We start from the raw sequence: 22899 nt of genomic DNA on the forward strand, positions 1-22899 counted from the left end.
TAGCTCAACTGGAATTCCATCACCTCCACTAGCTTTGTTTGTAGTGATACTTTCTAAGGCCCACTTGACTTCACATTCCAGGATGTCTGGCTCTAGGTGAGTGATCACACCATCATGATTATCTGGGTTATAAAGCTCTTTTTTGTACAGTTCTGTGTATTCTTGCCACCTCTTCTTAATATCTTCTGCTTCTGTCAGGTCCATACCATTTCTGTCCTGTATCGAGCCCATCTTTGCATGAAATGTTCCCTTGGTGTCTCTGCTGCTGCTGCTGCTGCTAAGTCGCTTCAGTCGTGTCCGACTCTGTGCAACCCCATAGACGGCAGCCCACCAGCTCCCCCGTCTCTGGGATTCTTCAGGCAAGAACACTGGAGTGGGTTGCCATTTCCTTCTCCAGTGCATGAAAGTGAAAGTGAAGTCGCTCAGTCATGTCTAACTCTGTGCAACCCCATAGACGGCAGCCCACCAGGCTCCTCCGTCCATGGGATTTTCCAGGCAACAGTACTGGAGTGGGGTGTCATTGCCTTCTCCGTTGGTATCTCTAATTTTCTTGAAGAGATCTCTAGTCTTTCCCATTCTGTTGTTTTCCTCTATTTCTTTGCATTGATCGCTGAGGAAGGCTTTCTTATCTCTCCTTGCTATTCTTTGAAACTCTGCATTCAGATGCTTATATCTTTCCTTTTCTCCTTTGCTTTTCACTTCTCTTCTTTTCACAGCTATTTGTAAGGCTTCCTCAGACAGCCATTTTGCTTTTTTGCATTTCTTTTCCATGGGGATGGTCTTGATCCCTGTCTCCTGTACAATGTCACGAACCTCCGTGCATAGTGATTCATGGGGTTGCAAAGAATCGGACACAACTGAGCGACTGAACTGAACTGAATTCTTTGTTGAAAATCTCCAACTTCTTGCTCTATGCCTCTACTCTCAAGTTTTTCAAACATTTTTATGATCATTACTCTGAACTCTTTCTCAGGTAGATTGACTTATTTCCACTTCATTTAGTTATTATTTTGAAATTTTATCTTGTTTCTTCGTCTGGACTTTATCCCTCTGCTGCCCATTTTGTCTAAGTTGTTATTTTTATTTTTGTATCTGTGGTGTCTTAGTTATGTTTCTTGACCTTGAAGAAGTGGCCCTCTCTAGGAGACATCCAATGTATCCCAGTGATCTACTCTCTTATTGCCCAAGTTATATCTTCTAGGGAGAATGCTGCATAGATTCTTCTGTTATGGCAGGCTATGAGGGAAATTAGATGGAGGTAGTCTTGTTCAGACTTCAGAGACAAAGAAAGTAGAGCAGGCCTCTGACCTTGCTTCTGACCTGCCTGGATACTGCCCTGACTAAGTGCCTGCTGTGAGTACAAGCAACATGGCACCACAGAGAAGATAAGGGAAGGATCTTGAGATTGTTGAGACCCTGGAGCGGGTCTGGCCAACCATTCTAGAGGCTTAACAACACTCCAAGATTTACAAAGCAAAGCAAACAGCATTAACATGAAACCAGAGCTGCAATTTGCTCACAAGTTAATGAGGATATCATTTTGAGGCCTGGGATTATAAATGAGAATCCTCAAACTGCAATTTTGAGGTCTCACCTGTGGAGTGGATGTGCTGCCCAGCACCTTTCCCAGGTAGAATTCTGGATTGCTGTGACACAGAGATTTCCCAGTGCTGTTTGAGTTCTACATGTTGGTCAAAATACAACTTGGTGAGGTTGTCTGCTGTTCTATTTCTCTTTCCTTTTAATGATTGTTTATTGAAAGTAAGTTAGATAATTCTCTATTAAATATTAGAATTGTTTATTTGTGTGTAACAAGTGGTTTATTTTCTTAACAGATCCTTTGAACCTGAGATGAAAGTTAATAGAACTTTGGAGAGAACACAGGCTATGTGGGTAGTCTGATAGGCTTGGTTGGTCCCTAGTCTGATTGGTTGCCAGATCCTGCCTTGTGCAGGTGCTGCTGGATGCTGTGGTCACAGAGTGACTGAGTTGTAGAACCCTAGGAGGTCCTAGGGCTACTGCTGGCTCACTGATGGGTGGAGTCATGGTCCCACAAACTGGGGCCCACCACTGGCAGGTGAAGCCAAATTATGGGGTTAGTGCTAGCAGGCAAGGCCACTTCCTGGAGTCTGATTTCAGGGCCCAGGAATCCCAGAGCTCATTTCAGTTCATTGGTCGGGGAGGGTCAGTTCTTAACATAGCTGGGTATGTGGTCTTGGGTGTACTAAAGGTCATATTGGTCTGCTATTGGGCAGGGTCAGGGACCAGCTGGTTCTAGGGTAGGGTCTGGCTTGTGTTATGGGATCATAGGTTTCTTGATTCTTGCATCTGCCCCTTGGTGAGTGAGGCTGGTCTAGAGGCTTGTGCAGGTTTTCTTGAAAGAGGGACAGTGCCTGCACATCAGTGGGTGGAGCTGGGCCTTGGCCCTCATGTAGGCAGGGTGGTATCTAGGGGCATGTCTGTAGGCAGCTGTGGGCTCAGGAAGCCTTTAGATATCCTGTCTGCTGATGGGTGGGTGGGGCTATGTTCCTACCCAATTAGTTGTTTCCCCTGAGGTGTCTCTGCACTGGAGCCTATAAGCTCTTGGATGAGGCCAGGTCATCTTGCTAATGATCTAATAGGTCCGCCTCCAGAAGTATTCATCTGGTTGAATGTTCCCTAATATATGTGTCACCCATGTCTGTCTTCCATTTAGCCACAGCTGCCCACTGCCTCTCCAGGAGACTCCTCAAGACCAGCAGGTAGGTCTGGTCCAGTGTCTTATCAAGATACTGCTTATACTCTTATATGAGTCCCAGTGCAAGTGAGATTTTGTGTTTGCCCTTTAAAAGTGAGATCTCTGTTCTCCCATTCCCATGGGACTAGTGAAATTAAAAACCCTACTGACCTTCACAGACAAGTGCAGTGGGGGCTCATTTTCCTAGTGCTGGAGCCCCACACCAGATGCTCAGAACTCTCCTTTGGGAGACCCCCTGCAATGTAATTATTCTCCAGTTTGTGGATTGTGCACCCATGAGGGATGGCATTTGATTATATCACAAGTCTGCCCCTCATACCTATCTCACTGTAGTTCCTTCTTTATGTCTTTAGCTCTAGAAAATCTTTTCTGCTAGGCTCCAGTCTTTTTTTCTTCCTTTTTAAATCAATGTCCATTTTACAGATAGTTGTGATTTTGGTGTGCTTGTGAGAGATGAGCTCAGGGTCTTTCTACTTCACTCTCTTGGTCACTCTCCCCTTTGATTTTAGTTTGACTTTTCATTTTAAAAGTATGTCTATAATATCTTTATTTTAGGATTTAAGGGTAGAGGTGCTTCCTATCAGAATTTAGGTGTTGGTGACTGAAGAGAAACCACAAAGCTGGGAGAAATCATTATAGTAGATGATTATCAATACTATCACAAAGGGATGTATGGAATTCTTTTGTATTTTTTCCATCATCACTTGGTGAGACTATGGGGAGAACAATTCAAATGAGTGACAAACTTTGATAATTTGAGTTTTATTTCCCAAGTATTGATTCTTACCTTTTTTCACTGCTGAGTTACCTAATGAAGGAGAAATTAAGTAAGGAGAGGACTATTTAACTAGAAACCAAAAGGCAGGGTGAGATGAAAGCTAAAAGAGAAAGGTGATGGAGTGGGCAAATGAAAAGTGTAGGAATATTAATTGAATTATTCTTCAGAATTCAATGTAAATAAAATAATTACTTAGATTTTGAAAATGTCACTATAGTATTATGACTGAGTTGTGACATGAGTTTATAAAGTCAGTATTTTCTATGTTGCTAATTAGCTGCTCTCTTTCTTTGAGTCTATATGTGTGTGTGTGTGTATATATATATGTATAATATATATACACATACACAATATATATATTTATAATATGTATATAATAAGTACAGACTTTATTTTCTTGAGCTCAGAAATAACTTTGGATGGTGATTGCAGCCATGAAATTAAAAGATGCTTGCTCCTTGGAAGAAAAGCTGTAAGAAGCCTAGACAGTGTATTGAAAAGCAGAGACATCACTTTGCCAACAGAGGTCCATCTAGTCAAATCTATGATTTTTCCAGTAGTCATGTATGGATGTGAGAGTTGGACCCTAAAGAAGTGCTGAACAATTGATGCATTTGAACTATGGCTCTGGAGAAGACTCTTTAGAGTCCTTTGGACTGCAAAAAGATCAAATCAGTCAATCCTAAAGGAAATCAACCCTGAATATTTATTGGAAGGACTGATGCTAAAGCCCCAATACTTTGTCCACCTGATGCATAGCCGACTCCTTGGAAAAGACCCTGATGCTGGGAAAGATTTAGGGCAGGAAGAGAAGGAGGCAACAGAGAATGAGATGGTTGGATGGCATCATTGACTCAATGGACATGAGTTTGAGCAAACTCTGGGAGATAGTGAAGGACAGGGAAGCCTGGTATGCTCCAGTCCATGGGGTCACAAAGAATCAGACACGATTGAAAGATTGAACAACAACAACAAATATAATAAATAACAAGTGATGCATTAGTTTTGTTAAGGTGGTAGTGGTGGTTGAGTTGCTCAGTCATATCCAACTCTTGTGACCCCATGGACTGTAGCCCGCCAGACTCCTCTGTCCATGGGATTTACCAGGCAAGAATACTGCAGTGGGTTGCCATTTTCTTCTCCAGTTTTATTAAGAATGATCTTAAATGTTATTAGAGAATGTAATGAACCAGATATGTTTATATTGTCATAAATGGTTAAAAACAACACATTTCTATAGTGATTTTAGAATCATTTTGAGAAATTTGTTCCTCAATGTGTATTACTCTGTGAGCATTCTTACAAACTTTAAAAAAAAAATCTAAATGAACTCCCATAAAGGGAGTATCATATTATTTATGGTTTTCTGGGTAATTGAAAGCTCAGTTGTTCCTCTTTAATGTCTTCTGTCAGTTTTAATGTTTCTCTGCTATAAAGCAAAGAATATAAAAGCTAGAGAGAGAGCTAGTAGAGTGAGAGCTACCGAGACTAATACTTCAGAATTGTATCAGAAATAATACGTTTATTTGCTAAGCACTTCTAAATGATCTAAAGCTATTTTGAACATAGCTTATTTTCTGACTTTCCTTGATATCTCAACTTTCAAATTAATCATGAAAGCAGAAATATTAAGAAAATTGATTGCAATTGATTTTTATGCTGGTGGTTTCATCTAGTGGGGTTTGGTAGGCATTGGGAGACGATATATCATCAATATTAAGTTATTAGTGAAAGCTTTTCTTAATGGTAAGTTCAGTTAGTAAATTGAAAAATATATTTTGGGACTTCTCTGGCTTACCAGTGTTTAGGACTCTGCCCTTCTAATGCAGTGGGCATTTGGATTAACCCCTGGTCGAGGAGCTATGATCCAATAGACCTCACAGCATGGCCAAAAATTAACTAAATAAAGTACAAAGTCATACAACATATTTTTAAAAATAAAAATATATTTGTAGTGAAGTTTGAACTATACTTTTAGCTAAAAGATTGATTTTCAACTTGATATTTGCATCATGGGGTTCTCAAAGCAAGAATGCTGAAGTGGTTTATCATTCCCTTCTAATTGGGAAAGGAGTATGTCAAGGCTGTATATTGTCACCCTGCTTATTTAGCTTGTATACAGAATACATCATGCAAAATGCCAGGCTGGATGAAGCACAAGCTGTAATCAAGATTGTTGGGATAAACATCAATAACCTCAGATAAGCAGATGACACCACCCTTATGGCAGAAAGAAAAGAGGAACTAAAGAGCCTCTCGATGAAGGTGAAAGAGGAGAGTGAAAAAGCTGGTGTAAAACTCAACATTAAAAAAAAAAAAAAAACAAGATCATGGCATCTGGTCCCTTTTACTTCATGGCAAATAGATGGGGAAACAATAGAAACAGTGAGAGACTTTATTTTCCTGGGCTCAAAAAATCACTGTGGATGGTGACTGCAGCCATGAAATTAAGATGCTTGCTCCTTGGAAGAAAAGCTATGACCAACCTAGACAGCTTATTAAAAAGCAGAGACATTACTTTGCCAACAAATGTCTGCATAGTCAAAGCTGTGGTTTTTCCAGTAGTCATGTATGGATGTGAGAGTTGGACCATAAATAAGGCTGAGTGCTGAACACTTGATCTTTTGAATTGTGGTGTTGCAGAAGATTCTTGAGAATCCCTTGGACTGCAAGGAAATCAAACCAGTCAATCCCAAAGGAAATCAGTCAAGAATATTCATTAGGACTGATCCTGAAGCTCCAATACTTTGACCACCTCGTGTGAAGAGCCGACTCATTATAAAGACCCTGATGCTGGGAAAGATTGAAGGAAGGAGGAGAAGGGGACGACAGAGGACAGGATAGTTGATGGCATCACTGACTGAATGGATATGAGTTTGAGCAAGCTCCAGGAGATGGTGAAGGACAAGGAAGCCTGGCATGCTGCAGTCCATGGGGTTGCAAATAGTTGGACATGACTAAGCAACTGAACAACTGAACAGCAACCACAAAATTTGCCTCATAATTTAAATTAAATGGTTTCAGTTTCTTTGTTTCACTTAAGTCATTTTGCCATTTTAATGTCCTTTATATGACATTGTTTCCTCACAGAATATGTCAGCAAGTACAGTGGAAATCTCTGAGTTTTCATTATGTTTCTGACACTGGTTTTATGACCTTTGACAATCTCACCACTTCTTGGGTATTTGTTCCCATGGAAGCTTGAAATCTTTTTCTAATTGATTTGATATGTCACCTGGAACTTAATAATTATTAATAATAACATCACATGCTTAATAATAATAGCATCTATAATTTTAGATATGGGAAATTGTGTGTTTTAGTCACTCAGTCCTGTCTGATTCTTTGCGATCCCATGGACTGTAGCTCACTGGGCTACTCTGTCCATGGAATTCTCCAGGCCAGAATACTGGAGTGGGTAGCCTTTCACTCCTCCAGGGGATCTTCCCTATCTAGGAATTGAACCCAGGTCTCCTGCATTGCAAGTGTATTCTTTACAGTGTGAGCCACCTGGGGGTATCAGCCAGAAGAGAACCTTGAAACAGAGTGTAAACATGCTCTGTTTTAAGAAAATGTGATCGTCAATGCACATTTGAAAACTTAGGCTTTAATTCTAGTGTCTGAGTCTTTAGAGGAATATTTTGGTAGATTTAGAATAATGTTAACTACTTTCTACTTCAGAGCCCTCATTTTACTTAATATTCTCCCTCAGGGATGCCAAGTTCTGTTGTTGCTGTTCTAGTTTTTCCTCTCAATAGGGATCTACAGCTAGCTTGCTTCATCATGAAAATGAATGTTTGATATTAATAGATATCTGTACCTTTTTGCAATTTACTTTTGTAATATGTTACCATTTTCTCTCTCCCCTCACCATTTATATCTCTGTGGCAAATCTAGGGCTTATGGTGGAGAAGGCTGAAGTTGCACCTAGAAGGGCTTTTGAGGGAGTATCTGGGCTTTGTGGGAAAAAATGCAATAGTTGACTTTTGAAGTAAAGTAAATGTGGCTTGTAAACTATTGCTTTTTATTCTTAACCTTTGATTTACTGACTGATCGGTCACTGAAACTTGTCTATTCAGCAGTTTGGAGTATCTGTTGCTTCCCTCCGTTTCTATTTCTGCAGTCACCATTCTTGTTCAGGAAGTTGTCACCTTATCCCAGACTACTAGAATGTTTTCTGAATTATTCTCTGTGACAACAGAATTCTTGTCTTTGATGTGTTTTTCACATGTTGTGTAGTTAGCTTCTCAAGCAAACATTGAATTGTGTGATTTTTCTTTACAGAAACTTTCCAGTGTTTCCCCTTTGCTTACAGAATGGGACCCAAGCACCTTAACATACTGTTCAAAGTCTTTCCTCATCCTGACCACATGACCCTTCCAGTCATGTCTCAGACATGAGATCTAGCAAAAGTGGAGTATTTGCTAAATGCCAAATCTCGTGTGTGTACGCTCACTTCCCACTATTGTTGGTACTTTCCTTTGGGGTGAGACTTCACCTTCTTCCTGGCAATTTCTGTACCTATCCTTGCTTATCAAGGTTAACTCATGATGTTTTACTGGATTTCTGAAACTGGAAATAATTTTCCTTCTTTGAGTTCTCACACTACATTTCCTGTAAGTTCAGTTCAGTCACTCAGTTGTCTGAATATTTGAGACCTCATGGACTGCAGCATGCAGTTCCCTGTCCATTACCAACTCCCAGAGCGTACTCAAACTCATGTCCATCACGTCAGTGATGCCATCAAACCATCTCATCCTCTGTCATCATCTTCCCCTCCTCCTTTCAGTCTTTCACAGCATCAGGGTCTTTTCCAATGAGTCTGCTCTTCACATCAGGTAACCAAAGTATTGGAGTTTCAGCTTCAATATCAGTCCTTCCAATGAATATTCAGGACTGATTTCCTTTAGGATTCACTGGTGGGATCTCCTTGCAGTTCAAGGGACTCTCAAGAGTCTTCTCCAACACCACAGTTCAAAAGCATCAATTTTTTGCCACTCAGCTTTCTTTACAGTCCAACTCTTACATTCATACATGACTACTGGCAAAACCATAGCTTTGACTAGATGGACCTTTGTTGGCAAAGTAATGTCTCTGCTTTTTAATAAGCTGTCTAAGTTGGTCATAGCTTTTCTTCCAAGAAACAAGCACCTTTTAATTTCATGGCTGCAGTCACCATCTGCAGTGATTTTGGAGCCCAAGAAAATAAAGTCTCTCACTGTTTCCATTGTTTCCCCATCGGTTTGCCATGAAGTGATGGGACCAGATGCCATGATCTTAGTGTTTTTAACGTTGAGTTTTAAATCAACTTTTTCACTCTCTTCTTTCACTTTCATCAAGAGGCTCTTTAGTTCTTCACTTTCTGCTGTAAGGATCGTGTCATCTGCATTTCTGAGGTTATTGATATTTCTCCCAGCAATCTTGATTCCAGCTTGTACTTCATCCAGCCCAGCGTTTCTCATGATGTACTCTGCATATAAGTTAAATAAGCAGGGTGACAATATACAGCCTTGACGTACTCCTTTTCCTATTTGGAACCAGTCTGTTGTTCCATGTCCAGTTCTAACTGTTGCTTCCTGACCTGCATACAGATTTCTCAAGAGGCAGGTCTGGTGGTCTGATATTCCCATCTGTTGAAGAATTTTCCACAGTTTGTGGTGATTCACACAAAGGGACTCAGGCATACATATATGTGTATTCTTTCTCCCCCAAGTCCCCTTCCCATCCAGGCTGGCACATAAATTTGAGCAGAGTTCCATGTCCTATACTATAGGTCTTTGTTGTTTATCTGTTTTGTATATAGTAGTGTGTATTGACCTTTTCAAAGTCCCTAACTATCCCTTTCCCCCAGGCAACCATAAGTTTGTTTTCTAAGTCTGGGAGTCACTTTCCCTTTTGTAAGTAAGTTCATTTGTATCATTTTCTTTGGGATTCCTCATATAAAGGATGTCATATGATATTTTGCCTCTATCTGATCTACTTCACTCAGTTTGACACTCTCTAGGTCCATCCATGTTGCTGCAAATACATTATTTCATTTATTTTAATGGCTGAGTACTGTTCCATTGTAATTATATACCACATCTTCTGTCGATGTACATCTAGGTTGCTTCCATGTTTTGGCTCTTGTAAACAGTACTGAAATGAACACTGGGGTGCATGTATATTTTGGGCCTTGTTTTTCTATAGATATATGCCCACAAGTGGGATTGCAGGGTCATATGGTACTAATATATTTAGTTTTTTAAGGAATTTCCATACTTTTCTCTATAGTGGCTGTACCGGTTTACATTCCCACCAACAGTGCAAGAGAGTTCCCATCCATCCACATCCTCTATAGCATTTGTTATTTGTAGATTTTTTGATGATAGGCATTTTCACCAATGTGAGGTGATATATCATTGTAGTTTTGATTTACATTTCTGTAATAACTAGTGATGTTAAACATCTTTTCATGTGCCTGTTGGCCATCTGTGTGGCTTCTTTGGAGAAATGTCTATTCTGGTGTTCTGCCCATTTTTTGAGTGGGTTGTTTGTTTTGATGCTATCATCATAAGCTGTTTGTAAATTCTGGAGACCAATCCCTTATCAGTCATATCTTTTGCAAATATTTTCTCCCAATCTGTGGGTTTTCATTTCCTTTTATTGTTTCCTTTGCTGTGCAAAAGTTTTTGAGTTTAAGAAGATCCTTTTTTTTGTTTTTTGTTTTTTTTTAATTTTTGCTTTCATTTCCATTTAATTTATGGAGATGGATCAAAAAAGATACTGTTGTGATTTATGTCAGAGATTGTTCTGCCTCTGTTTTCCTCTAGGAATTTTGTAGTGTTCAGTCGCACATTTAGGTCTTTAGTCCATTTTGAGCTTATTTTTGTGTATCGAGTTAAGGAATGATTTGGTTTCATTTTTTAACATGTGTACTCTATGTGCACTATATTTTTACCCTTGCATTATATGTTAAGAGACTATTTTTCCAACATTGTCTTGCCTCCTTTGTCATAGATTAATTGACCATAGATGCATGGGCTTATTTCTGGGTTTTCTATCCTGTTCCATTGATGTATATTTCTGTTTTTGTGCCAGGACCATACTGTTGTGATGACTGTGGTTCTGTAGTATAGTCTGAAGTCAGGGAGCCTGATTAGAACTGCTTTTGCTGCATCCCATAAATGTTGGATTGTTGTGCTTTCATTTTTGTTTGTCTCTAGGTAATTTTTTAATTTCTTTTTCAATTTCTTCAGTGATCCAGTGGTTGTTTAGTATCATATTGTATAGCTGCCACATGTTTGTGTTTCTTAGAGGGTTTTTTTGTAATTTATTTCTAATCTCATAGAATTATGATCAGAAAACATGCTTGATATGATTTTGATTTTTTTAATTTACCAAAGCTTGCCCGCCCTGTGGCCCAGCTTGTGGTCAGTCTTGGAGAATGCTCCATGATCGCTTGAGAAGACTGTGTATTCTGCTGCTTTTGGATGGAATGCTCTATAAATATCAGTTAAGTCCAACTCATCTAAAGTGTCATTTAAGGCCTATGTTTCCTTATTGACTTTCTTTCTGAATTATCTGTCCATTGATGAAAGTGGTAAAGTCTCCCATTATTATTGTATTATTGTCGATTTTGTCCTTTATGTTTATTAGTATTTACCTTACATACTGAGGTGCTCCTTTATTGGGTGAATTTGGATTTATAATTGTTATATCTTCTTCTTGGATTGAACCCTTGATCATTATGTAATGTCCTTCTTTGTCTTTTATAACAGTCTTTGTTTTAAAGTATATTTTGTCTGATATGAGTATTGTTCCTCCAGCTTTCTTATGATTTCCATTTGAATGAAGTACCTTTTACCATTCCCTTACTTTTAGTCTGTAAGTGTCCACAGGCCTAAGGTGGGTCTATTGTAGACAATATATGTATGGGTCTTGTTTTTGTATCCACCCTTCCAGTCTATGACTTTTGGTTGGTACATTTAATCCATTTACATTTAAGATAATTATCGATATGTATGAACCTATAGCAACTCTGTTCATTGTTTTGGATTTGTTTTTGTAGATTTTTTCCTTCTCTTGTGTTTCCTGCCTATAGAAATTCCTTTAGCATTTGTTGAAAAGCTGGTTTAGTGGCGTTGAATTCTTTTAACTCTTGCAAGTCCTGAAAGTGCTTAATTTCTCCATGAAATCTGAACAAGAGTCTTATTAGGTAGAGAATTCTTGGTTGTAGGTTCTTCCCTTTCATCACTTGGAATATATCGTGCCATCTGCTTCTGGCATGTTGTTTCTGTTGAGAAATTGTCTGATAACCTTATGGCGTTTCCCTTGTATGTTGTCTTTTTGTCCCTTGTTGGTTTTAATATTTTATGTTTGTTTTTAATTTTTTCAGTTTGATTACTGTGTGTCTAAGTTTGTCCCTCCTTGACTTTATCCTGCTTTGAACTCTGCCTTCCTAGACTTAGTTGACTATTTCCTTTCCTATATTGGGCAAATGTTCAGCTATTATCTCTTCAAATATTTTCTTGGGTCCTTTCTCTCTTCTCCCTCTGGAACCTCTATATTGTGAATGTGCATTTAATGTCATCCCAGAGGTCTCTTAGGCCGTCTTCATTTCTTTTCACTTTTTTTTTTCCTATATTCAATTTTGCAGCATATGCTTCCACCATTCTGTCTTCCAGGTCACTTATCCATTTTTTTGCCTCAGTTATTCTGCTATTGATTCCTTCTAGTGTATTGTTCGTTTCTGTTTGTTTGTTCTTTAGTTTTACTAGATCTTTGGTAAACATTTCTGTAAATATTTCTGATATCTTCTCCATCCTAGATCATCTTCGTTATCATTATTCTGACTGCTTTTTCTGGAAGGTTGCTTATCTCCACTTCATTTAATTGTTTTTCTGGGTATTTATCTTGTTCCTTCATCTGGAACATAATCTTATTTCTTTTCATTTCTGTAAGGTTTCTGTGATTGTGTTATTACTGCTGGAGGCTGCTTGGATTATAATTCTTGTTTCTTCTGCCATCTCTGGATGAGGATAAGTGGCCTGTGTGGGCTTCCTGATGGGAGGAACTTGCTGTGGGGAAACTTGTGGGCAGGGCTATGCTCAGTAAAACTTTAATCCAATTGTCTGCTGATGGGTAGGGCTGTGTTTCTTCCCTGTTAGTTGTTTGCCCTGAGGCAACCCAGTCCTGGAGTTGCTAACTCCAAGAGGGCTTAGGCCTGATAGGTACCTCCCAGGACTGTTGCTGCTAGTGCCCCTGTCTCCATGGTGGATCACTGCTGATCCATGCTTTTGCAGGAGACTTTCAAACACTCATAGGTAGGTCTGGTTCAGTCTCTTGTAGGGTCACTGTTCCTTTTCCCTTGGTCCTGGTACACATAAGATTTTGTTTGTGCCCTTCTAGATTGGAGTCTCTTTTTTCCCCAGTACTGAGGAAGTAATATAATCAAATCCCACTGGCCTTCAAAGTCAGATTCCTTGGGGATTTCCAGTCCATTGGCTGGATCTGTAGGCTGGGGAGCCTGATGTGGGGCCTAGAACCTTCATAACAGTGCAAGAACTTCTTTGGTATTATTGTTCTCCAGTTTGTTGGTCACCCATTTGGCAGGTATAGGATTTGATTTTATCGTTTGTGTCCTTCCTACCATTGTGTGTGTGTTGGGGGAGTGTTCCACTGTGCGGGGAGAAATATCAGTAACCTCAAATATGCAGATAACACCACCCTTATGGCAGAAAGTGAAGAACTAAAGAGCCTCTTAATGAAAGTGAAAGAGGAGAGTGAAAAAGTTGGCTAAAAGCTCAACATTCAGAAAACTAAGATCATGGCATCCAGTCCTATCATTTCATGGCAAATAGATGGGGAAACAGTGGCTGACTTTATTTTTGGGGGCTCTAAAATCACTGCAGATGGTGATTGCAGCCATGAAATTAAAAGACGGTTACTCTTTGAAAGAAAAGTTATGACCAATCTAGAGAGCATATTAAAAAGCAGAGACATTACTTTGTCAACAAACATCCATCTAGTCAAGGCTATGGTTTTTCCAGTGGTCATGTATGGATATGAGAGTTGGACTATAAAGAAAGCTGAGCACGGAAGAATTGATGCTTTTGAACTGTGGTATTGGAGAAGACTCTTGAGAGTCCCTTGGACTGCAAGGAGATTCAACCAGTCCATTCTGAAGGAGATCAGTCCTGGGTGTTCATTGGAAGGACTGATATTGAAGCTCCAATACTTTGGTCACTCTATGTGAAGAACTGACTCATTTGAGAATACCCTGATTCTGGGAAAGATTGAGGGCAGGAGGAGAAGGGGACGACAGGATGAGATGGTTGGATGGCATCACCGATTCAATGGACATGGGTTTGGGTGAATTCCGGGAGCTGGTTATGGCCAGGGAGGCCTTGCGTGCTGCAGTCCATGGGGTTGCAAAGAGTCGGACACAACTGAGTGACTGAACTGAACTGACTGTCTTCCTGTCGATGGTTGTTCAACAGCTAGTTTCGATTTTGGTGCTCTGGCAGGAGAAGATGCCTAACTGATTTTTATCTTGATGATCTCTCCACTGATGTCAGTACGGTGTTGAAGTCTCCTACTTTTATTGTATTGTTGTTGATTTCTCCCTTTATGTCTGTCAGTATTGGCTTTATATATTTAGACGCTCCTCTATTGGGCATACATATGTCAGTAAGTGTCATTTTCTCTTCTTCTAGCAATCTTTTTATCATTATACAATGCTCTTCTTTTTCTTTACAGTATTAATTTCAAAGTCTGCTTTGTTTGATACAAGTATTGTTTAGTACAAGTATCCCTGCTTTCTTGTTATTACCATTTCATGAAATATCTGTCTTTCACACTAAAGTGAGTTTATTGTAGGTAGCCTGTTGAAGTTTTTTATTTTAATCTAATAAGACATTCTATATTTTTTGATTGGTGCATTTAGTTCATTGGTATTTAAAGTAAGTATTGATAGTTTGTATCTATTACTATTTTTATTCCTTATTTTTCAGATTTTTTTAATTCTTTGGTCATTTCTTCTTTGTTTCCCCACCCCCCCCCCCCATTGTAGTTTCATAATTTTCTGTGGTAGTATGATTGAGTTCCTTTTTTTTTTTGGTTTTCTTGAATATTGAGGTTTTCAATTTGTGGTTACCATGGAGTTCATGTATCTTGACCTATAATGATATGTACTTCTTTAAATTGATTATCACTGATGTTCAACACATTCGTAAAGTTCTACATTTGTTACTCCACTTCACATTTTGTGTTTGATGTTATGTTTTCATCTTCATGCTTATCCTTTTACTGTTTATTGTAGCTATCGTTTTTACAATCTTTTTTTTTTTTTTTTTAATCTGTGTACTGGCTTATTTTGCTCTTCCCCCATGGCTCTATGATAAAGAATCTGCCTCTAATGCAGGACTCGGGATTGAACACTGTCTTGGGCGGATCCCCTGAGAAGGAAATACAACCCACTCCAGTATTCTTGCTCGGGAAATTCCATGGACAGAGTAGGCTTGCTACAGTACGTGGGGTCACAAAGAATTGGACATGACTTAGCAACTAAAGAACAACAATTCAAACTGGCTTATTTAAGTGCTCTTCAATTCTTACCATATACTTGGCCTTCCTGTTGTGGATTCCTATTGGGATTCTAGACGCTTCAAGATTTCTTTTAGGGTAGGTTTGAAATAGCTGAATTCTTTTAGTTATTGCTTGCCTGAGAATTCTTTTCCTTTGCTTGTATTCTAAATGATAAAATTTTGTGGTAGAGTATCCTAGGTTGAAGGCTTTTCTTTTTCAGGACTTTGACTATATTCTGTGACTCCCATTTGGCCTGAAAAGTTTCTATAGATAAATTAGCTGATAGTCTTATCCTTTTATATAGAGAATGCCCTATATGAGTGGTTTTCTCATGCTTCCTTTAGAATTCTCTACTTTTAGCTTTTGCAGTTTTAATTATATGTCTTGGTGTGGGTTTTTGTTGTTGTTGTTGTTGTTCTGGTTTGGGAGCCTCTGTGCTTCCTGAACTTGGATATCTGTTTCCTTCTTTAAGTATGAGAAGTTTACAGCCATAATTAATTCATATACATTTTATTCCTTTGTCTCTCTTTCTGGAATCTCTGTTATATGTAGTTTGGTATGTTTTGTATTATTCCATAGATCTTGTATGTTGTTTTGTTTTCACTTTTCTATTTGCTGTTCTGTTTGGGTGATTTCCATTATTCTGTCTTCCAAATCACTTTTGAAAACTTTTGTGTCATTTATTTATAGTTTGCTATTCATTGCTTCCTGTCTTAGAAATTGAGGTATCTATTTTTATGTCACTTTTATAATTTTTAATTCCTTGTTAAAATTGCCATTCTTTATATCAATAAACTTTCTCAATTCATTTAGCATTTTTATTACTGACATTTTGAACTCATTGTCTGGTAGACTGATTATCTCTGTTCAATATTTTTTCAGGGGTTTTCTTTTGCTGTCTCAGTTGAGAATAGTTTCTCTGCCTTTTTATTTTATTTAACTTTCTCTGTGAATTCACAAGAAACAGTTATCTTTTGCGGTCTTAAAATGTGTTTTTATGTAGCAGCATCCCTGAGCAGGCTGTGTGTGTTCAGTGACTTTCATATGATGGGTGGTTTTGATATGGACGCCTGTCATGTCTTTCCTTAGGATGTGCTGGCCACTGTCTGTCACTGCCCTATCAGAGGGGGGTGTTCTCTGCAGTTGTTTGACTAAAAGCCTTGAGGGTGAAGGTGATCAGGTATTATTAATCTTTAGTGTCTGTCCTGTACCAACAGAAAGGATTGCTGAGGCAAGTCCCATGCACTCACCAAGGTCTAATGTGCTACTTATCTAGGCATCTGCAGGTCTTCATCCTTGATCTAATACAAGTCTATGGCATGGAATGGATTGGTCTAGAGCATTTGCTGGACTAGATTTGGATTTTAAAAGTCCAAAAGGACTGATGCTGAAGCTGAAACTCCAATACTTTGGTCACCTGATGCAAATAACTGTCTCATTGGAAAAGACCCTGATGCTGTGAAAGAATGAAGGCAGGAGGAGAAATTTTTTAAATTCATGAAAAATTTTAAATTCATAGCTGCAGTCACCATTTGCAGTGATTTTGGAGCCTAAAAAAAGAAAATCTCTCACTGTTTCCGTTGTTTCCCCATCTGTTTGTCATGAAGTGATGGGACTGGATGCCATGATACTCATTTTTTGAATGTTGAATTTTAAGCCAGCTTTTTCACTCTCCTCTTTCACTTTCATCAAGAGGCTCTTTAGTTCCTCTTTACTTTCTGCCATCAGCATAGTGTCATCTGCATATCTGCAGTTATTGATATTTCTCCCAGCAGTCTTGATTCCAGCTTGTGCTTCATCCAGCCAGGCATTTCACATGATGCATTTTGCATATAAGTTAAATAAGCAGGGTGACAATATACAGCCTTGATGTACTCCTTTCCCAATTTGGACCCAGTCCATTGTTCCATGTCCTGTTCTAATTATTGCTTCTTGACCTTCACACAGAATTCTCAGTAGGCAGATAAGGCTGTCTGGTATTCCTATCACTTGAAGAAGTTTCCACAGTTTCTTGTGATCTACACAGTCAAAGGCTTTGGTGTACTGAATAAAGCAGAAGTAGATGTTTTTCTCATAATCTTTTGCTTTTTGTATGATCTAATGGATGTTGGCAATTTGATCTCTGGTTCCTCTGCCTTTTCTAAATCCAGAGTGAACATCTGGAGCTTCACAGTTGAATACTATTTAAGCCTGGCTTTGAGAATTTTGAGCATTACTTTGCTAGCATGTGAGATGAGTGCAAATGTGCAGTAGTTTGAACATTCTTTGGCATTGCCTTTCTTTGGGATTAGAATGAAAACTGCCATTCTACAGTCCTGTGACCACTGCATGGTTTTCCAAATTTACTGGCATATTGAGTGCAACACTTTCAAAACATCATCTTTTAGGATTTGAAATAGCTCAATTGGAATTCCATCACCTCCACTAGCTTTGTTCGTAGTGATGCTTCCTAAGGCCCACTTCGCATTGCAGGATGTCTGGCTCTAGGAGGGTGATCACACCATTGTAGTTATCTGGGTTGTGAATTTCTTTTTTGTATAGTTCCTCTGTGTATTCTTGCCACCTCTTCTGCTTCTGTTAGGTCCATACCATTTCTGTCCTTTATTGTGCCCATCTTTGCATGAAATGTTCCCTTGGTATCTCTAATTTTCTTGAAGGGATCTCTCGTCTTTCCCATTCTGTTGTTTTCCTCTATTTCTTTGCACTGATCGCCGAGAAAGGCTTTCTTATCTCTCCTTGCTATTCTTTGGAACTCTGCATTCCAAATGGATATATCTTTCCTTTTCTCACTTGCTTTTAGCTTCTCTTCTTTTCTCAGCTATTTCTAAGGCCTCCTCAGACAACCATTTTGCCTTTTTGCATTTGTTTTTCTTGGGGGTGGTGTTGATCACTGCCTCTTGTTCAATGTCAGGAACCTCCGTCCATAGTTCTTCAGGTACTCTGTCTATCAGATCTAATCCCTTGAATCTATTTGTCACTTCCACTGTGACAAATTAGTGCTTTGTGTTTTTTTTAGGTCTTGAACATAGAGTAAGTATTTGCTTGACAAATACTTGCAATATAACATTGAAGTTTAAATGGAATTGCTATTTTCCTATTAGAGAAAAAGAAGCCTCAGATGTCGCTTTTAGGGGCTAGTTGGCTGTTCAGTCTTGGTATGCCACTTAAGAATAAAAACTCTAACGGTCAAGAAAACTGTAATATTCATCTTGGCCACTCCACACAGTTCTGTGCTAATATCTGTATGAGAAGCTATCTTAAAATTGGCAGGTGGCTTGTTGAGCCTAAAATCAGAGTAAGCAAGGTTGTCTAATGAGGTAACTGGCTATTGTCATCAAGGGAAGGTCGCTATATGCATTGGTCTGTTTTAAGAGACTAGTATCAGTGATGATTGAATAATAAAGGGAAAAGTCAGGGAAGCTTTTCTCCTGGATGGTGCTGGAAAGATGTTACTAAACTCTTGCTTATCTTTTCCTATTTCAGGCTTCATGCAAAATATGCTCTAGCATTAACCTAGTATTTCTTCATACAGGTTAGAGTTTAATTCATTAGGCTTCAGCTTTAGTTGTGCTGTTTCAACCATACTCTTAAGTCCAGGCATTTTAATTGCAATTTGAGATGAGTGGTTACTGGAACAACTCATGCAGTTCACAGATCAAAGTTTTGATTAGGTTACTTCTTCAGGTAAGTTTTCTAACTCATACACTCTATTTTTCCATAATTTCTTTTCAGGAGTTTGTTCTCTTCCTTGATTTATCTACATCAAGATTTATAGAATAGAAGGGGCTGTTCAAGATTTTAACTTAATGTTCAGTTCAACTTCACATTATAAAATTGTAGGCATAATATTAAAGGCATCCTAACTCAAGCAAATAACAACACCATGGAGGGAAGTGTATTTAGCCTTCCTATATAAGAGCTGATGAGGAGTGGTATGTGTGTGTGTTATTTTTTCTTAAGAACTGTTTTATGTAGAAAAAATAATATTTTTCTGCAAGTAAATACAGTTATGTTTGGCTTCCTATCCTAGTTCTGTTTGTTCATTGCATAGGTGGCATCTCTCTTCTCATTAGTCTATAAACAATATTGTATGTATACTCTTTTGACACAACCAAAAGGTATAAGATGAAACCTTTCCTTTCACAATTCCAACACTTGTAGGAAAACAGGTGTTTCTCTCAGACTTCTCCAGACAATGTAGCATTTTGTAAAGTTGAGAGAAATTGGGTTCCAAAAGTTGACTTCTTTGGAATATTTCATACAGGGCTGTGTGCTCTTATTCATTTACTCAATTTCTTTGAGCCTCAACTTAGTTTCTATTTCTTTTTTTTTTTTTTAATAAAATAGCCATTGGAATAATACTTCTTGTTTAACTTAATGTGGGTGTTTTGCATCTATATTAGGGAGAAAAAAATTGTTGCATTTCTGTCATCAATCCAAACTTTGTGATTCATTTTGATAATCACTGGTCTTTTGCAGTGTGTATAGCATTTAAGAATATTTGTCTTTTCCAAACTTTAAAAATCATACAGTTCAATTAGTTCAGTCACTCAGTCATGTCCGACTCTTTGTGACCCCATGGACTGCAACCCGCCAACCTCTCTGTCCATCACAAATACCAGAGTTTACCCAAACTCATGTCTATTGAGTCGGTGATGCCATCCAACCATCTCATCCTCTGTCATCCCTTTCTCCTCCCGCCCTCAATCTTTCCCAGCATCAGGGTCTTTTCCAATGAGTCAGCTCTTTGCATCCGGTGGAAATGTATTGGAGTTTCAGCTTCAACATCAGTCCTTCCAATGAACACCCAGGACTGATCTTTACAATGGACTGATTGGAGCTGCTTGTAGTCCAAGGGACTCTCAAGAGTCTTCTCCAGCACCACAGTTCAAAAGCATCATTCTTTGGTGCTCAGCTTTTTTTATAATCCAACTCTTACATCCATACACAACTACGGGAAAAACCATAGCTTTGACTACATGGACCTTTGTTGGCAGTGAAGTCTCTGCTTTTTAATATGCTGTCTACGTTGGTCATAGCTTTTCTTCCAGGAGCAAGCATCTTTTTATTTCATGGCTGCAGTCACCATCTCCAGTGATATTGGAGCCCAAAAAATAAAGTCAGCCACTGTTTCCACTGTTTCCCCATCTTTTTGCCATGAACTGATGGGACTGGATCCCATGATCTTAGTTTTCTGAATGTTGAGCTTTTAGCCAACTTTTTCACCCTCCTCTTTCACTTTCATCAAGAGGCTCTTTAGTTCTTCACTTTCTGCCATAAGGGTGGTGTCATCTGCATATCTGAGGTTATGGATATTTTTCCCAGCAATCTTGATTCCAGCTTGTGGTTCCTCCAGCCCAGCGTTTCTCATGATGTACTCTGCATTTAAGTTAAATAAGCATGATGACAATATATAGCCTTGACATACTCCTTTTCCTATCTGGAACCAGTCTGTTGTTCCATGTCCAGTTCTAATTGTTGCTTCCTGACCTGCGTACAGATTTCTCAAGAGGCAGGTCTGGTGGTCTGGTATTCCCATCTCTTTCAGAATTTTCCAGTTTATTGTGATCCACACAGTCAAAGACTTTGACATAGTCAATAAAGCAGAAACAGATGTTTTTCAGGAACTCTCTTGCTTCTTCGATGATGCAATGGATGTTGGCAATTTGATCTCTGGTTCCTCTGCCTTTTCTAAAATCAGCTTGAACATCTGGAATTTCATGGTTCATGAATTGCTGAAGCCTGGCTTGGAGAATTTTGAGCATTACTTTACTAGCGTGTGAGATGACGGCAATTGTGTGGTAGTTTGAGCATTCTTTGGTATTGCCTTTCTTTGGGAGTGGGATGAACACTGACCTTTTCCACTGCTGAGTTTTCCAAATTTGCTGGTATATTGAGTGCAGCACTTTCACAGCATCATCTTTCAGGATTTGAAATAGCTCAACTGGAATTCCATCACCTCCACTAGCTTTGTTGGTAGTGATAGTTCTAAAGCCCACTTGACTTCACATTCCAGGATGTCTGGCTCTAGGTGAGTGATCACACCATCAGGATTATCTGGGTTGTGAAGATCTTTTTTGTACAGTTCTTCTGTGCATTCTTGCCACCTCTTCTTAATATCTTCTGCTTCTGTTAGGTCCCTACCATTTCTGTCCTTTATTGAGCCCATCTTTGCATGAAATGTTCCCTTGGTATCTCTAGTTTTCCTGAAGAGATAACTAGTCTTTCCCATTCTATTATTTTCCTCTATTTCTTTGCACTGATCACTGAATAAGGCTCTCCTCTCTCTCCTTGCTAGTCTTTGGAACTCTGCATTCCAAATGGGTATATCTTTCCTTTTCTCCTTTGCTTTTCACTTCTTTTCACAGCTATTTATAAGGCCTCCTCAGACAGCCATTTTGCTTTTTTTGCTTTTCTTTTTCTTGGGGATGATCTTGCTCCTTATCTCCTGTACAATGTCATGAACCACCATCCATAGTTCATCAAGCATTCTGTGTATCAGATCTAGTTCCTTAAATCTATTTCTCACTTCCAGTGTATAATCATAAGGGATTTCATTTAGGTCATACCTGAAAGGTCTAGTGGTTTTCCCCACTTTCTTCAAGTTAAGTCTGAATTTGGCAATAAGGAATTCATGATCTGAGCCACAGTCAGTTCCCAGTCTGGTTTTTGCTGACTGTATAGAGCTTCTCCATGTATGGCTGCAAAGAATATAATCAATCTAATTTCATTGTTTGCCATCTGGTGATGTCCACGTGTAGAGTCTTCTTTTGTGTTGTTGGAAGAGGGTGTTTGCTATGACCAGTGCATTCTCTTGGCAAAACTCTATTAGCCTTTACCCTTCTTCATTCTGTACTCCAAGGCCAAATTTGCCTGTTACTTCAGGTGTTTCTTGACTTCCTACTTTTGCATTCCAGTCCCCTATAATGAAAAGGACATCTTTTTTGGGTGTTAGTTCTAGAAGGTCTTGTAGGTCTTCATAGAACCATTCAACTTCAGCTCCTTCAGTGTTACTGTTTGGGGAATAGACTTGGATTACCATGATATTGAATGGTTTCCCTTGGAAACAAACAGAGATCATTCTGTTGTTTTTGAGATTGCATCCAAGTCCTGAGTTTTGGACTCTTTTGTTGACTAAGATGGCTACTCCGTTTCTTCTGAGGTATTCTTGCCCACAGTGTAGATATAATGGTCATCTGAGTTACATTCATCCATTCCAGTCCATTTTAGTTTGCTGATTCCTAAAATGTCCTTTTTCACTCTTTTTTTTTTTAAATTTAACTTTATTTTTATTTTATTTTTTAACTTTACAATATTGTATTGGTTTTGCCATATATCAACATGAATCCACCACAGATATACACGTGAACCCATCCTGAACCCTCTTCCTTCCTCCCTCCCCGTACCATCCCTCTGGGTCATCCCAGTGCACCAGCCCCAAGCATCCAGTATCGTGCATCAAACCTGGACTGGCGACTCGTTTCATATATGATATTATACATATTTCAATGCCATTCTCCCAAATCATCCCACCCTCTCCCTCTCCCACAGAGTCCAAAAGACTGTGTCTCTTTTGCTGTCTCGTACACAGGGTTATTGTTACCATCTTTCTAAATTCCATATACATGCATTAGTATACTGTATTGGTGTTTTTCTTTCTGGCTTACTTCACTCTGTATAATAGGCTCCAGTTTCATCCACCTCATTAGAACTGATTCAAATCTATTCTTTTTAATGGCTGAGTAATACTCCATTGTGTATATGTACCACCGCTTTCTTATCCATTCATCTGTTGATGGACATCTAGGTTGCTTCC

General features: G+C 38.9%; 1 protein-coding gene across 7 annotated transcripts in view; it reads left to right on the top strand.

Moving 5' to 3' along the window:
- The window catches only part of CPNE8 (copine 8), a 272491-nt gene that overhangs the window by 22736 nt on the left and 226856 nt on the right, over positions 1-22899 (top strand). Inside the window, exon 2 of one of the 7 annotated variants that reach the window (XM_086399952.1) lies at positions 2696-2741. The exons of the other annotated variants lie outside the window; for them this stretch is intronic. The gene's annotated coding sequence lies outside the window, so the exon portion shown is untranslated. The remainder of the gene's footprint in view (positions 1-2695; positions 2742-22899) is intronic. 7 annotated transcript variants of the gene reach the window in all.

Source organism: Bos grunniens, chromosome 5, assembly GCF_055505025.1.
Source record: "Bos grunniens cultivar Pamir isolate PY7600 chromosome 5, Bosgru_T2T1.0, whole genome shotgun sequence".
In the NCBI taxonomy this organism is placed as follows: Eukaryota; Metazoa; Chordata; class Mammalia; order Artiodactyla; family Bovidae; genus Bos; species Bos grunniens.